Raw genomic sequence first — 15,216 nt, 5'->3', positions numbered from 1 at the left:
CTTCAGACAAAGAGATTCTGGAAGAATAAAACTATTGCTAATGTTTTGTTCAGGAATTTATAATTTAGTTCTGGATTGCTGACTAATATTTGGACTGCTGGATTCTTTGGGGCTGGGAACAGAAATTTCTGTTTCTATCTCTGGAAAAAAAATGTTTTTTTAAAAAAATGAAGTGGTTTCCCTGAAGAATTGAAAAAAGCCTTTTCCATTGATTTAAATTCTGCATATTCTCTAACAAGTAAATATTCCATAGGTACTTGGGTATTACCTTTTTTCCTCTTTTTTGACTTCCATTTTCTTCTAGAACACATTTGTTACTCTGCAGGGTTTTTTGGCTCTCTCTCATCTCCATCCACCAGCACCGAGGAATATCTCTCTGTCTACCCTTGTCCTGTTTCAAGTGAATGATGCTACAGTTTGCAATGCCTGCTTCTATAAAGAGTTGAACCATTATAACCATCCTGAAAGTAGAGTTGCTTTACACTGGATTGCAGTATCACTGTTAATCTATATGAGCCCTGGGTATATTATTACTGAAATAAACATTAGCTTTGCAGGCTCAATGTTTGCCACCTGTTTAAAATCCACTGAGCGTGAGGCACAGCCAATGATGTACTTGTTATTTTTGTTATAACATGAGAGAGTTTTTTCCCAAGTGTCCTTATTGCATTTATTTGTAAGCTTTTTGCAGGAAGTTTCTGATCTGTAAGTCAAATTGCTTCTCCTCCAAGGCCATTTATAATGGTTTAAGGGGCCTCCAGGGCATCATGCACAGAGTGCTCTAAATCCTCACTTTTGCAGGAATCAGAAAGTTTGCAATACTTGCTACAGATAAGAGATCTCAGAATTTTGTTGAACATTTGAGATCAGATGTCTCATTTTCATCATATAAAGACAGAAGTTATGAATGGAGAAAAGAAGTTGGAAGAAATAATTTTGTTGCCTCTGTTAACAGGGAGCATAGGTTTTCTGCTTATGCTGTGGATTTCAGTCTTGGCTCTTCCTTTTTTCTCATCCCAGGCTATTGGCAAACGTGCCTCTGCACGTCTAAAATTGGTGTCATATGTTGTTCCTTATTTAAATTTTACATTTGAGAGTGTTAGGGGGAACCAAATTTCCGAAATGGAGACAAGGCAGTTTGGAGTGCTGGCAGGCTCTGTGCTGCTCTAAAACCCCCACGGTGCAGCAAGCAGAGAGCAGCTCGCTCTGCCTGGAATAGCAAGGAAAGATAATATTTTCCCAAGGTAGGACTTGCATGGGTGTCTGATGGACCAGGAGTTTGTGATCACCTTGCCATGGCAATTGAGTGAAAGCCAGAATAAGGTAGTTTAGGTAAATTTCATCAATCTCTTTTATCTAAGAGCAGATGAAGTATTTTTCATAAGTTGTCTGCTGATTTTTCACTGTAATATTTCAAGTTAATCAGAAGCTAATGGAACAGAGTGTCAGCTCCTGCATTTGACTGATAGATAGCATGCTACTTCACTCCTGGAAGTTTTGTAAAAGTTATTCTCATGATGAAAATAAATTCTTGAGGTTTATTTTAATCAGGATTTTAGAAACAGTTGGTAGAGACTTTCAAAGTAATATCTTCAGTTGCAAGTTAGAAGTTTAGTTCTCCTAAATGATGAGCATTCTAGAGGTCACCTTGTGTAACCTAAGATTTTATAAATTATTTTTGACTAAATAAAAAAGCTATTTCTTTGAGACTGAATCCAAAACCTACTGGGGGAAAACAATTGGGTTTTGATGAATTGTAATCTCCTGATTCAGTGTTTTACAGGAATTATACATGGAAAAGCATAGTAGGGAACTCCATGAAATTATTGTGACAGCTGAAATCAAAATCTCAATAGCTTCAAAAAGCATATTTTTGAAAAATATATTTTCTTTTCAGAGCTGAGTGAACATATGGAATGAGGCATGAAGTTTCATAATTTTCAGTGTGTAGTCAGCAAACTATTTTAATTTGGCATATTTGACACCACCATTCTTGTTTGCAAAGAGAATACCAATAATTAGAGACAGTCTAATTAAACAGCCTTATTGGCATTAAGGTTTCAGCAGAGATCGAACAGTTTTTATTGTGTCATTATTTTTGCCAAGCCACAGACATATTTTTACTCTTCCTTTATGATCCTAAGGTTATAAGCAAAAATATAGAAAGCTACATGAAAAAGAAAGAGGGGAAAACAAACCATTTCCAGCCCTTCTGGAAATCAGAGGTTTGCCTTATAGTGCAGCCTGAGACAGAACCCGCAGATTTACGAAGATCGGGTTTTTCCTCTGAGCTCTAAGGTGTTTTCTCTGGAGATGGGTTCTGCTTCAGGCTCCTAGGAGAGAGTGTCTCACCCGTGAGATAACAGATTTGCCTCTGAACCTCCGTGCACCTGGGGCCGGTCCTTCCCCTCTGTCTGCCCCACGAGCCTTGCAAGGCAGAAGAGGGACTGGTAAGGAGCTCGGGTGCTCTTCTCCTGAGGGAGATGTTTGATACTTTCTCTATCATCAGTACTGAGGAAAAAAATAAAAATTGCCTAAACAAAGCTATTCCTGAGAGTAGGGAGTAATTTTATACCCTTATTTGCAAAATGACTAAGAGCATTGTTACTTTTCGCCTACCAAAAAGTGGCCTGAAGCACGTTTGTCTGGTTTGCTTTGCATTATCTGCTGCTGACAGTGTGAGCTGAATGGTGAGTTTGTGAATGTTCAAACCTTCTAATGCAATTACTTTGGTACGGGAGAAAAGGAAAATATTATGCAAGATACTGATCCTGCTTTATATTTGAACACGAAGTAAAGTCCTTTTGTTTAAGCACAAAGTACAAATGTTTACCTTGGAGCCTTGTATAATTTTAATTAAAACACAAAGTCATGCCTTTGAACCTCTACCTCTGAGTCATACGAAATGGAATCTCAAAATTAAAATTTCTCTGAATGGTAGTTTGTTTTGCTCTATTGCTAATCTTAATAAACACACTGTAGGTTAGTTCCATTTCTAGTTTTCTGTCTGATCTTCTTAAAACTTATTCTGTGATAAATTGTGGTCGTGTTTCAGCACCTAGCTAATTCTGATTAGCATTATAATCTAGTACAATAAATGCAGTTTAATCAGAAATTGCAAATAAGCCTCAACCATATCTAATATAATCAACTACTTTGCTGACATTGCTTCAGCATCAGGATTGTCAAGCACAGAATGAGTTAGCTTTATGTATGAATAGCTTTAGGATATGTTTGATACTGATTTAGAGGAGAATTTGCATAAACAGTAGTTAAAACAATTAAAAGTAAAACCCCTGTTGTATGCTTCTAAGGCTGAACAATTTATGGTCAATTTAAAGATGAGGTAGTCTGTCCTCAACTAATCCTTTCCACTCCCTCAAGGTGTCATAAGCACAACCTCCTGCATTGATTTTGTAGACAGTTGCTATAGGTTCTAAGCATCACAATAATTTACAGCAAGTCTAGCTACTAAATGTCCATGGTTCAGTACTTCATGAATTTTTATAATTTTTTTAAAATTTTATGACTGAAAAATGTACTTTGGCGTGGAGCATCTAGTTCCATTGGAAAACTACTTCACACTGATGGCATATTAAAAGACTCATAGGTTTTATTAAACTCAGGAGTCTGGATTAGGAATGGTAGGCAGGATGTTTACATTTTTTGCCTTAGCAGACTTGATAACAAAGAATGCTAAGCATTAAAGGAACCTAAGAAACCAGAATGATATATTAGTTTGAAAAACTTTCAATAATAAGTCTGGATTACAAAATGTTTTCACATAAGATGAACAATAACTTGGCTTAGAGGCGAGTTTATTATAATAATTTTTCTTCCCTTTCTACTTGTTGAACTAAAGAAAAGATATTAATTCCTTTACATTTATTGTTTCAGTTATATTTACTGATGCTGAGATTAGCTCAGTTGGTTAAATCTGGGTGCAAATAATGCCAAAGTTGTGGGTTTGATGCCTGTATGGGCTATTCACATAGGAGTTGAATGATCCTTGTGAGTTCCTTTTAACTCAGAAGATTCTGTGATTAATGCATCCATCTGGAGTCTTGAATTTGTGTTATCAGAGCAAAATATATGAATGTAAAATGCTGGCTGTAGTTAAAATCTTGTGATATATATGGTAAAGTTTTCGAAGTCTCAGTAAATCCAAGTGCAATTTGATATTTAGCCAAATATACAAGCAAGGATCCTTTCAGACAAGTAAACAGACAACTGAGAATAGGCCACACATGTTTATATAAAACACTAATGGAAGTCCATGCAAGTTGGACAAATGTTCCCATTAAAATTCCCATTGCCTTTCAAATCCCACTGGATGATCATTATAATTCAAAAATCTCACAAGATAGAACTTTAAAGTAGTTTTAATAATGACATTTTAATTATATGAATGAAAATATTTTAAATTGAAAAGGATATTCTTAAAGATAAGAAAGTTAATAAATAGATATGTTAATAGAAATTCTAAAATACAAAAGTATTCGGTAATAAGCAGACTTTTCCCAAAGAGAACATGGTTTAATTATTTTTATGACACAATGTATCCTGAATGCATTCTACACGCATTTAAGTCAAAAATGTCCCAGGTGTGTAGGTGGATTTAAAAATTAAAAAAAAAAAAAGGAATACAGAATTGCACTGGAGAGCCACATTTGGATGACATAACCAAAATATTAAGTCACTGGAGGATGAAATAGAGCCAAGAAAAAAATAACTTCTCTAGAGCTATAAAACAATAAAAGAAATGGAAATAATGCAATGATTATTAGAATGGTGTCAAATATTAGTTTTTTTTTGTTCTTGATGCAGAAACGGGTCAGAGGTTTGGAATTTCTTCTGTCAGTTCTTCTCATTGCCTTCCTTTTTAGTTTTGGGAGATAGAAACACCATGTGATTTGGCACTGAGAAAAATGTTCGTGGAGAAATGGGATAGCTCCATTTTATTCCTGTATTTTCTTAAAAGTAACCTGCATTTCTAGTTCCCAAGCTACAATATCTATGCAATATAAATTGCATCCTAGTAGGTTCTTTAGGCAGGGAGATGAATATGGTTGTGCTCTATTATTCTTCAGTCTTTACCATTACATTTGATTGCTTAGGCAAAGAGTACTTGAAAAACACCCACAGGAATTTGTTTTTCCTGTATTGTAACAAAAATTTAAAAATAACCATTAAAAATATTCCTCTTCTCCAATCACATAAAAAATGAAGGCTCCATAGAAGTAGAATAGAGGCTCTTTTGACCATTTCCAGGCTTTATATGAACAATTTGAATGCTGCATTTACTTGCACTGGGAGTTTTGTTTGACTTGCAAGACTTACTGTATGATTCTTTTAGCAGATCTTGCCTTTCATCCTACTCTTGGCAAGTTTGATCATTTATGTATGTTGTGTCCTTTTGCTTCAACACAAAATCTTCTGACTCAAATAAATTCAGTGCTCTGTAGGTCTTGAAAATATACCTGACATAACAGCATAGTACTCATTATACCTTTTACTTTAAAGCAGGAAAATGGACCGCATGTGCAATTCAGGCTTTTTGGATGTTTTAGCCTTTTTGGTTTTATTTATTTTGTTTTATGGTAAGATGTCTTTTCCTGGAGTCTAATCCTTCAATTCTTATACCTGACTTTCTCTAAGCTTTTTCGCATTGTACCACCACAGTTCTAGAATTTGTAGCTGGAATTTTTTTGTTGTTTACTCTCAGCTTTTTTCATTGTCTTTATTCTTCCAAATCTTTTAGTGAAATGCCTACATGGACATGCACTCTATAAATACCTCTTTATTGCTAAAGCAGGCTATGGACTTTAATGGGAACAAAATGGACTTTAGGGAATAAATTTGTTGTCCCACTTGCTAATTATACCACAAAGAGGATAATTCCTTCTTTTTTTATACTGAGTGAACAATAGCCGGTTAGCCTCCTGCTTTCCTTGTGCACATTTTCAATGATGTTTGACACAACCTAAAGCAATATCAGCTGGTATGCCATTAACATTAAATAGTACAAATCATAATGTTGAAATGCAGTGCAGTGAAGAAAGAAAGAAAGTAATTGGGTACTGATTGACTCAACAATTGAAGCTATTAAAATTTGCCTTTTTCCCCCCCTACCTTTTAATTTTCTTCTGTTTGATAATGAAACTTCTTAGTTCCTTCTTTGTTATAAAAAGCAGTCCAATCTCTTTGTAGTTTAAAACATTTCCTGCTAATAACAGTGAATAGATATTTTCTTTTTTGTTCCTGTAGTATTTATACCTGAATGTTTTTATCTCAGTCTGAATCTTCCTGTCAGACTTATTCTAAAACGGAATGCAGGTGGAATTAGAAAAATGTAGCTTTTAAATGTAAACAAATGCTTTGCCTTAAAGGAAACCAAAAAATAGTGACTCAAAGTCTTACAGTAAAGAAAAAATGGTGATAGCTGAACAGTCAATCCATGTTTGTAAAGAATTTTTTGCCTTTGGACTTGAACTTTCATCACTCAATTTATCTTTCTGAATTATTGAAAATTATTTACTGAATTACAGTTGAACCTAGTCTTTGACTAAAATTATTTAATATCTTTATTAATGTCATACCTAAAGTACTATTTTGATGATACTACTGATTTAACTTAAATATGTCTTCAATATGACCGTTATTTTAATACAAGAATGGAATATTTAGAATTTTGCATTTTTTAAACACCATTTACTTTGGATTATTGCAATTAATTGTGGATAAAATTACACTGTGTCTAATTCTGTCACCTAAATTCCTTTATAAATTTAGTGCTCAAACCATGTTTTTCAAATTTGTATTTTTCAAGAGTTATTATAATTTTGCTGACTTTTCTTTTCTTCACTTCAAAACATTTTCTTCCAGTGATGGCTAGCCAGTGAAGCATATGTAGTTCCTTTATAGCCTAATGGAAAGTGCACAATAACAGCATTTTATTTCCTTTTATTGTAGTCTATTCATCTACACATTCACAATAATATTCTGCTTGCCTTTTTCCTGCAGCTCTGCTTTGTGTTTCTGGTTAAAATTATTTTCCATAACCTTCAAACTGTTTTCCTGATCAGTGTGCTAAATTATTGGGCCATTTGCCACATATTGTATAGCTTATTTTCTTGCTCTAAGCCTGATTATTTTACATCTTTCTGTACAACAAAACACCTTCACCATCTGCTATGTTGCTCATGTAAACAATCAAAATCTAACTTAGTTTGTGCCACTCAACCTTATTTGTTCCATCCTCTAATCCTTTTATCATCTGCAATCTTGAACAGAGTGACCTTATTTCCATGTTTCTCCTGAACTGATTCAGGCACCAGAGAGCAACACAGTCCTACAGTCAGACTGCCATTTTTATGTTTCATTTCAACAATTAGGATGCTTCCTTATTACTTTTTATTTCTATTTTCCGTTTTACTTTTTCCTTATCTTTTCAGAAGTAGCTTACCGTAATTATTTATTCCTTAAACCTTAATGTGCACTATTTGTCTCTGGGTTCAAATGCTAGCAAATAAGCTTTGCATATCTGAATGTATATTTTACTTTATTTGTTGGGATAATATCCTAATAGCTGGGCTTATTAGGAGAGCCTTAAACTAGATTTGATGGGTGGAAAGGGATTTTCTCCTGAGTGTCAGAGAGAAACAAGGAAGAAACAACCTTCTAGGAAACAAGAACTAGCTATGATGTCAAGCACAATGAATCTAGTACAAAAAAGAAGTTAATGTCTGCCTGTGCAGTGCCACTGACAAAAGCAAATTATTCTTAAGTAATATAATGACGAACTCAGTATGCTCACACAGAAATTAGACAACAGAGATGAAAATTCATGAGAGGGATAAGAGGGATTATGCTTTACTGGATGATAAACCATCTACTAAACTTCCAGATGTGTGACAAGAAAGAAAATGAGATGTGCACAAAATACAAGAGAACTACCAGTTATAGAAGAAAGATTTGATCTTGATAACAATCATGAAGTCTTCTGTCACTGGCAAATGACAATGAAATATTGTTTTATTTTCACTTCATATGAGGCATATGGAGAATTAATCTCTTAAGGCAGTGACTGTGTGTCCCAAAAGGAGAGCGAGAGAATACTCCTGAAACTAGCTCAGCACATCCTCATTTTAAGCATGGAGAAGTCTAATTAAGGGAGAGTATTCTTTTGAGAACTTTACAGGTTTCTGGAGTAAGTCAGTAATTCAGCATCCTTCTAGGGAAAAGCCTAAGTATTTCAAAGAAGACTCTCTCTTTTTTTTTTTTTTTTTTTTTTTATTTAATGTATGTAGCGCTCCACAGAATGAAATACAAGAAATAAATACCTAAAAGAAAGTTGCACTCACTTTAGGAATAAAGACTTAATTTCCTGGGGCTGGAGAGAACAATTTTTATACACATTGCCTTTGATTCTGTAGATTACAGAGTATTTTGATCTGGGTGCTCCCTTACATATATGAATCCCTAAAGCTGAATCCTCTTCATTTCTGTGTTGTGTGCATCCAGAACATTTACTCATAATGATAATCACATAAAACAGAATCTTTTTTGTTTCAGTTTTAACAAAATGTAATTCAAACTCAATGGAAATGGTCAAATTATTTTTTGTAGTATTAGTATACTCTCTTGATAACATTACTAATTAATTGCAAGGGTAATTTGCTGATAGGCATATTTAAATGACATTACTAGTGATTCTTTGGCAAAGTTTTTGACTTATGTGAAGCCATTTTTTTGCTCACATTGTCTGTGGGCCAAATATCACTGAGGGATCTATTTGTGATCATTGACAGCTCTATGTGAGCTACCAGCAGCTTCTTCAAATTCTCAACAGGACATTTAAAGCCATTTAAAAAGTAGCATAACTCTTTTAGAGGAGATTCCTGGGGGTTTCTGTCCATAGCACAGTATTTTGAAAAGCCTGCTTTTTGAAAAATACCTGAGGCAGAAACATATTCTTTAGAAAATCATGAAGATTTATTATTCTACTTCTCCTTACATCCTGTGCTTTTTCCCTTGATATTTGTGATCATTAACCCTTTTTCATTGCAGGAAATCTTAGTGAAATCTTTCTCTTTTCTTTCACCATAGGAATGGAATTTAGTACAAGGCTAAGTTATATGTGCTAAAAAATGTTCCTTCCTTTATCTTTTGGTACCTAGCCAGAAAAATAAAAGGTGGTTTCTGAATATATATATATGAAGTGGTTGGGATTTTATCAGCTTGCCTCTCATCTGCCTTAGAGGACAAACTCCCGCAGACTGCAGAAATAGTGAAAAATCCCAAAACAATCCTCCAAAGCCTCAGCATTTCTCAAAACCCCATTCAAGGGCTTTCAACATCCCTCCGCCTTCAGGAATTTACAGAGTCAATGTTCCAGGAACTAATAACAATTAAATATTTACTGTAAGCTAATGGAATCAGATTTCTGCCTGCATTCTGCACTTGGACGTTTAACTCAAGCAGGAGTTCCCTGGGTGTGATCTCTGCTGCTTTGCATTTAGGCCCCTTCACTTAGGCCTCAGTTTTTGGGCTCCTAATGGGAACTGCTCATTAAATGTGTTTCAAACGTTCTCCAGGACTACCTTTTCTAGAACAAAATGTTTCTTAAAAACTGATGTAGTGAGAATGAGATATTGTTCAGATTGCACCCCTGCTTTTTAAGATACCTTGGGAAAGGGTGTGCTTTTGTTTCAGGTAATTGGAGACATAAAAATGGAAGCAAACTGCTGTAATGAGTGGGCCTATGTCTTAGATGAAAAGGGCTAAATTTATGCTTTTAAATTTAAGAATGAAAATCAAAAATAAATTTAAGTTTTTGGTCACATTTTGGGGCTCAAATGCAGTAGTGTGGCTCACCAAAGACAGTGTTACTGGAGTTATGTTGAAGGTTTCATGTCAGCCTTAAAAGAAAAATAGCGGTGCTTCTAAAATGGATAATTCTTTATAGTATAAAGAAATATAGATATAGTAAATATTAGCTAGTGTTTTGAGTTTAGTTTTTTGTTGGGATTTTTTTTGGGATTTTTTTTTTTTGCATTGGAAATACCAAAAGATATCTAAATCATATATGGTAATTAAAAATATGGGAATTGTTACATACAAAAACCAAAATGCCAAGTAATGTACAACACTGCTCAACAAATGAGGTGACAGCATTCTGAGAAAATGGAAAACAACATTCATGCACACAAGTATCTCAGAAAAAGACAATCATTTGTCTTTTTAAACCAGCCAAAGACAGTAAACGATGTTGTTTGATAATAGTTCAAAGCATTTCCCATAACTATAAAGAAGGAAATGGAAAAGCCATTTAATGAAAACTGGAATCCTATGTAATCTAGTTAGGTTCACGGCCACTTCTCATTTCCTGGACATGAATACTTTTATGAATAGTGACCTTTCTACAGAAATTTCAAGAAAATTTCTAAAGTATTAAAAGGACGAAATGGCAACCTTTGGTGTCTACTGGTCCAGATAAGTGTCTTCAAAAAATTACAGTGTGCAAATGATATGTGCTGGAACTGCATTTTGATTCCACAGTAGTATAAAGCTAAAATTCAACACTAGAGATGAGGAAAAATGTAAGTGCCACACCCCTAATGCAGAAAAAATCTGGAGCTTCTGGACTACATGACCTGTCAGTGTCACACAACTTAAATCTGAAGGTTCAGCTTCAAAAATTACTTGAGGAAATATATAATACTTTGTCCTTTCTCTTTTTTTTTTTACTGTGTTTGAGTGGGCAAATCCCTGTCATCTTGGATGTTCTTTGCTTGTTCTGTTCCTTCACTTGCAGCTGCTCCTAAAGAAGAAGCATTAGTTAACAAATGGCTCAGGACTCTCCAATTTTCACTTTGTTTACTCCACAGTGCTTATTTGTTCCCTGCTTACTGTGAATCTCTTCACTAGGTCTGTCAACAGATGCAGGTCTTGGAATCAGGCCAAAAAAATCAATATTTTTTTTGTTTTTGTAGGGATTTCTCCAAAATTCTTCATCTTTCTTACTGCTTTGGGAGCCGTTTATGGCAGATCATTGGCTTCAGTTTCTGAGCCCCTTTTTTGGAGCCATTTTGATCCTAAACCTACACTCAGGGGAGTGACATTTGATCAGGTTTTCTTCCAGATTTGATAGAGAGGTCACTGGGGTCTTCTGCTTGCTGTAGTGCTTCAGACCATTTGAGATAATGCAATGTCAGAAAAGGAGAAAGTCTTGAGCGAATTGGCCAAAATATCCCAGAACAGAGAAATAGCTAAGTCAGGCATCACTAGGGATTTTCAGATGTCAGGACTAGAACTGAGATGATATCCTAAAACATCCCCAGGGGGAGTATGCTTTGATAATCTTGATTATTAGAACTGTTAAAATTTCTTCTATTTTGAGAAAGCTTAGTATAATAAATATTATTGCTATTCACTCTCTGAAATGCAGAAGCTCATATACTTAATTAGATATTTGAGGAAAGGCTAAATTTTATATTTTTAAAATTTCAATTTATTTAGTACAATTCTAATTTTTTCCCTTCTGAATAATTCAATCAATATATTTTAAGTATTTGACATGAATTCCCCATTTGTTTGCCTTGATAACACAGCAGTCACTGGTTTATGTTTTCAAAACACTGACTTATACATCAAGATTTAAAACTACAGACTGCCCCAATGCACTACTACATTAATACATTATTTTCAAGTAAATTTGTCTCACTTACATGCAGACTAGGGAGGGTGAAGCTTCCTTCATCATCACCTTCATCAGCTTCCTCCTGGCTGCCTGGAGTCCCTCTGGGCACGAAAATGTGAAAGGGGATGGGAGACCTACATAGATGAACAAGGAACTACCGTCAGCAGCTGTGCATGAAACAGGCACAGGATGCCTGGGATGAATTTTGTGATGTCAGAGTATTCAGAAATGCAATAAGGACGGCCAAGGCTCATCTGGAATTAAATCTCTGTGAAGATGTTGAGGATAATAAGAAAGGCTTCTTCAAATACATCAATAACAAAAGAAATACTAAGGAAAATGTTGGCCGCCTACTCAGTGGAACGGTGACTGTTGCAGCAGAGGCTGCAGAGAAGGCCAAGACACCTTTTTTGCTGCAGTCTTCACTTAGTGACCCAGGAGACTAGGGACAAGGCCTGGAGATAAGAAGGCTTTCCCTTGGTTGAGAAGGATTGGGTTAGAGACCCTTTAGTCAATCTTGATATCCAGAAATCCATGGGCCTAATGGGATGCACTCACAAGTGCTGTCAGATATGTCAGATATCATGACTAGGCTGCTCTAAATCACCTTCGAAAAGCCATGGCAGTCAGAAGAGGTGCCTGAGGACTGGAAGAAAGCAAATGCCACCCTAGTCTTCAAAAAGGACAAAAAGGATGACAGAAGAAATTATAGGCCAGTCAGACTCACCTATTCCCCGGACAGATGATGAGACAGCTCATCTTAGGGGGATATCTCTAAACACATGGAAGAGAAAAAGGTGATCAAAAGTAGTCAGAATGGATTCATCAAACGGAAACCATGCTTAACCAACCTTACTGCCTTTTTTGATGGAAGAATTGGCTGGATAGAAGGGGGGAGTGCAGTGGAAGGTACTGAGACTCTAACAAGTTTTTTGACACTGTTTTCCCAGAAATTGTGGAGATATTTGAAAGCTGTCTGGACATATTTCTAAATAACATTCTCTAGGTGACTCTGCTTGAACAGTTACATTTGACTAGAGGACCTCCAGCAGTCACTTCCAACCATTCTGTGATTCTCTGATATTCAAGGTCCATTGAGACACATGCCAGAACAGCATTTTTTTCCTCAAAACTGTGTAAATATTTTCAGAAGGGAGACTCTCCCCTTTAGAAAGTAATGACAGTAATGGATCTGAGGCTGATGCTCCATAGAGGTAAGCCTGGAGGTGCCTTAGATGTCTCCATGGTCACTATAAATTTATCACGTTCTGAGAGAAGGAGCTACCGAGCACTTCCATTATTCTTGCTATCCTTGTTCTCTAGATACTCAGAAGGAATAGGGAAGACCATATTTTTCTAGTAGACATGTTACACTGCTTTGATGAAAAATGACTTGTTAGCTTCTTTTACTCTCACTATATTTGAAAGGTTTATGTCAGAGATCTCCAGTGAAGAACAGAGAAGACACTCCAAAAGATATGAGAGCAACATGCAAAATTATAATTTTTTTAACTACTCTAATTCAGTGAAATTAAATTCCCACTTATGCTATAAAACCAGTGCTATACTGTATTTTTGATAATAGAGAAAAAAATATATAGAAAAAAATCAGACAGATACATAACCTTTTCAGAGATTCATACATCCATAAAGTGGATATTTCTTCCTTTTCACCTGACCTGCATTCTGTAGATTGTTTTTCATATGTGGCTCAAAAAATACCAAATAAACTCATTTTAATTCAAAGATAACCTCCCATCTCTGACCAAAACAATTTTGCAGTTATTTTATATTATAGGTCATTGTAAGTAAGAAATATACCTATACTACTTTCAAATGTGGTGCAAGGACTGAGAAATAGAAATGATCTCTTTACAGATTTTTAAAAGAAGTTTTACATTTACCTTGACATTTACAAAGAGATATATTCATGGTGTTTGTGCTTGGATAATTTTACTGATTTTTCCTTTTCCGTTTATTGTATTCATACTTTGTGTTAATAAGCTTTCTTTTTAGTACAGAGAAGAAAATAAACTGCTTTGCAATATTTTTGCAAAAGGCAACTTTAACGTATGGCTGAGTGGAATTCAGATTGGTATGAACACTTTTGTGGTATCAAATATTCCCTTGCAGCATTGTAAAAGCTTACCAATTTCTATACACTGGGCCAAGAAACAAAATGGCACATTTACATCTGAAGATAAAAATTGAATTATGTCATACATGCTTAATAATTAATGTGTTCTGTATACTAACTGCTTAGAATTATTCAAATGCTATATGAGATCCAAATGTGACTTTTGTTACAACTGAACGAATCACCAATTTTACCTTGTCAGTAATATGCAACTGATATTTAGGATTGCTTTTTGCTCAAGCATAGCTTAGGTTTACATAACCCCAGTGGTAAAATAGACATGAAAAAAAAAAATCTGTTCAGCTGAATTCAGAATTACTAAATGATTTACTCTCAAATGACACCAGAAGGAAGGCTCATGGGAAAATGTTAACAAACAGTAATGTCACATCACAGCTTCTATAACTTTGTCCCAGCATGGCACATAAAGCAAGCTGTCTGCTAGTTTCATTAAATTATTTTGAAATTGCTTTTTGTTATGCAGTTGGGTACATTTTTCAGAGAACATTATTTTGTTTTTAAAGTTGAAAACAATTTGCACTGATTCAGTCAGTTTACCATGTATTGCTTTTAGGGAATAGTGAGTTATGAGAAACACTGGAGTTCCTGCATGTTGCTAACCTGACTCCATCAATGCTTCCACACAAATTATAAGCACTGATGAACACAAATGAAGAGCAGCTGTCACTTCAAAAGCTTTCTTTGCAATAAAAAAGGAAAGGATGAGAGGAGGAATAGAACATTGTAAATTTAAGGCAAAAATACACGCTGCTCATTGTACTGTTGAAAATTCTAAAACCAGGCTGCCAGTTTTATTGATGACTTTGCATTACCACAAGGCCTTTCCACAATGTCTTATAATATATAAAGACCTCTTATGGTCCTTCTGGTCCTGTTCTCTACTGCAAGGCCATCTAATACTGTTACCTGTCTGATTTGCATGGACACCTACTCAGAGGTAAGGATCCCCATGTTGTCATCCTTTCTTGCTTTGTTGGAGGCAGAACAGGGCAGAGGGAGAGTTGGGCAAAGCAGCTGGCTTTTTGTGGGATGCTGACAGCTAACTTGAAACATGAACCTTGTTATAAAGCTCAAACCAGCTAGTCACACAAAATGTGGTGGTGCACGCAGGAGGAGAAACACTTGCTGAGATGGTACTGGAAGATCTTTGCATTTCTTATTATTATGGACACGTTTCTGATTCTGCCTGATGCTCAACAGACCAGGAAACTTCAAAGCACCATTGTGGTCTCCTTTCTTCCAGATTGTGTAAAGTGGACAAATGACAGTTTCAATCATATGTGGCCACGTCTTCTGCAGTTAGTGCCTCTGTAATACCCATGAGAATGCCAATTCTTGCCCAATCTGCAGGAAGAAT

This window comes from Melospiza georgiana, chromosome 5, assembly GCF_028018845.1.
Source record: "Melospiza georgiana isolate bMelGeo1 chromosome 5, bMelGeo1.pri, whole genome shotgun sequence".
NCBI lineage: Eukaryota > Metazoa > Chordata > Aves > Passeriformes > Passerellidae > Melospiza > Melospiza georgiana.
The sequence above is the reverse complement of the archived record's forward strand: the minus strand, read 5'-3'. Positions refer to the sequence as shown.